The following is a 2,696-nucleotide window of genomic DNA, read 5'->3' on the forward strand; positions in this document are numbered from 1 at the left end:
TAGGATGCTCATAGTTTCCTAGTAGGAACTATGAGTAAGTCTGTCCATGTGTTGTGTGCAATTAAGGCGTTTTCATTATGTCTTCAGACTGCTAGTCGGCGTGCTCAAAAACTCCTTGCTGTTTTTGCAAATTTGCACTTACAAATTTTCACAGCACACGCCTGAAAGTTAGAGCCTTTTTCTATTTTTAAATACTAGTATGTGAATTCATGATTATCAAGATGCCACATTCCATAACTCTAAGTCATGTTTCCGAATGCCGGAAATAAATCTCGGAGGTACAATGAATTCCGGACAAGCCTCTCCCAGCGGTGGTTTCACAACTCAGCAGTTCTTCTAACCTTATCGTGTAGTTCCTGGTTTTACACATGTGTTTTATTATTGGGAGAAGAAAATAATGGTATGGAAATAATAAAAATGATAAAAAAGATAAAGAATAAAGTTAATATAATTTTTAAATATTGCATAATAGAAGGGAAATGTTCCCTGCATGCTATATTGAATGAGTTATGTTCCCAGGAAAATAGGAGAATTGGCAAGGGCAATGTTTCTGCTTTGCTATCAGCAGAAGTTCTGTCATGATACACCAGTGGTGGCTTTCAAAAAAATTTCGAACCTACTCTGTGGGTGTGGCCACTTTTGTGGGAGTGGCTTGCTGGCCATGTGACCTGGTGGGAGTGGCTTGCCGGCCATGTGTGTTCTCTCTCTCTCTCTCTCTCTCTCTCTCTCTCTCTCTCTCTCTCTCTCTCTCTCTCTCTCTCTCTCTTTCTTTCCTCCCTTTTGTCTCTCTGTCCCTTTTTCCTTTTTTTCTTTCATCTCTCTCATTTTTCTAATGGACCTTAAGATACAGAAGGCTGAGAACCGCTAATGTTAGAATTCTTTTGTGAAAAAAAGCAAATGCAATCACTTGTGTTGAAGGAGTCTCCTCGGCAGAAAGAAATGCATTTGTGGCAGACAAGATATGTGCATGAAAGAATAAATTAATGAAAGTGAGATGCCTTGAAGGACCAGGCAGGAACAGACTGACCTTCTGACCATTCATTTCCTCTTGGAGAATGAAAGAGACAGGATTATATGAGCACATATGTCCAGCCCATTAAAAAATGTGTGACTGTCCTTCTTTCCTTCCTTCCTTTTTTACCATGCCCTTGAAGTTCTTTAATTCTTAAATGCCAGGCCTTGGGAGGAGGGAAGGAAGCCACAAGAAAGTGGATGGAGCATACTGGTTCCCAGTGGTAGGCCCAGGAAGAGTGCCCAGCATTCAACTTAAAGTCTGTACCTCAGACTGGAGATTGCAGAGTGGAAACATACATTGAAATCTTCCAGCTCCTTCAAAAGCTTTTCTCTCAAGAGTAAGGTGACCAGATTTTCAGATTGGTAAAGAGGGACACCTTTGACCGGGGGGGGGGGGGAGCTTGATTAAAAATTTTATACGAAGCAACAAAAATTTTCACACAACGCAAAAATAGTATTGTAATTTTTTTTATTTCAACATAACTACAGTTTACAAATATAAATTGTTAACTGTTGCCAAACATCAAAATTTTGATCACGTGAACATGAGGATGCTGCAATGGTTGCTAAGTGTGAAAATGGTCGCTAAGTGTGAAAAATGGTCATCAGTCACTTTTTTCAATGCCATTGTAACTTTGGTCACTATACCACCTTTCTTGCCACAGTTCTTAAGTGAATAAGTGCAGCTGATAAGTTAGTAACATAAGTGAATCTGGTTTCCACATTTGACTTTGTCAAAAGGTGATTATATGACCCCAGGACACTGAAACCATCATAAATACGAATCTGTTGCCAACATCAAAATTTCGATCGCATGACCATGAGGATGCTGCAATGGTTGCTAAGTGTGAAAATGGTCGCTAAGTGTGAAAATGGTCATCAGTCACTTTTTTCAATGCCATTGTAACTTTGGTCACTAAGCCCATTATACCACCTTTCTTGCCACAGTTCTTAAGTGAATAACTGCAGCTGGTATTTTGTATTTTGGATAGAATCTTTTTTAAATAGTGTAAGACAATTTAAAAAAAGAATCCACACAGAATAAAACTATTTTAAAAAATCCTATGCACAATAAATAAAATATTTTAAAATACATTAAAAAAATAAAAGAAAAAAACCCAGCTCACTTACCAGCAGGCAGGAACTCCAAGTCAATCCAGAATGATGTAGATGTTAATACAAAGAACTGAGCAAATTAAAATGGTGAAATAATCCCAGGGAAATATTTTTCAAAGAAACTTTGCCACCATTTTTTCCACACGAGCCGACCTCCAACCTCCGTGCCTCTCCCCTCCGGAAAATCCAGGAAGTAACACTTGCGACCTCTCTAGCCATGTATTTCCTGCAGCTCTATGGTACTGAGTCATCTTTTCTTATAAAATGAGGTAAAAGGGGCGTGGGGGGTCCGTTTTCTTGCTTTAACGTTTTAATTATATCTTCAATGAAAGTACTGAGACACAGAGAGAGGTTAGTTAGACAGGGTGTCTTTTGTCTTGCCCCGGTTCGGATTTCTTAAGCAAATCCACTGGGCTTTCAACATGAAGCCAGAAAATCAGGAGTTTTTTAAAACGCCCTGGGACACGGGACAAATTGTTATAAATCGTGACTGTCCCGCTGAAATCGGGACGTCTGCTCACCTTACTCAAGAGTGACAAAAGTAAGGTTCTAATTTAGGCAAGAAA

The sequence above is a fragment of the Thamnophis sirtalis genome, unplaced genomic scaffold (assembly GCF_051295495.1).
Source record: "Thamnophis sirtalis isolate CommonGarterSnake01/CBP01778 unplaced genomic scaffold, rThaSir2_p1.2 scaffold_3, whole genome shotgun sequence".
Lineage (NCBI taxonomy): Eukaryota > Metazoa > Chordata > Lepidosauria > Squamata > Natricidae > Thamnophis > Thamnophis sirtalis.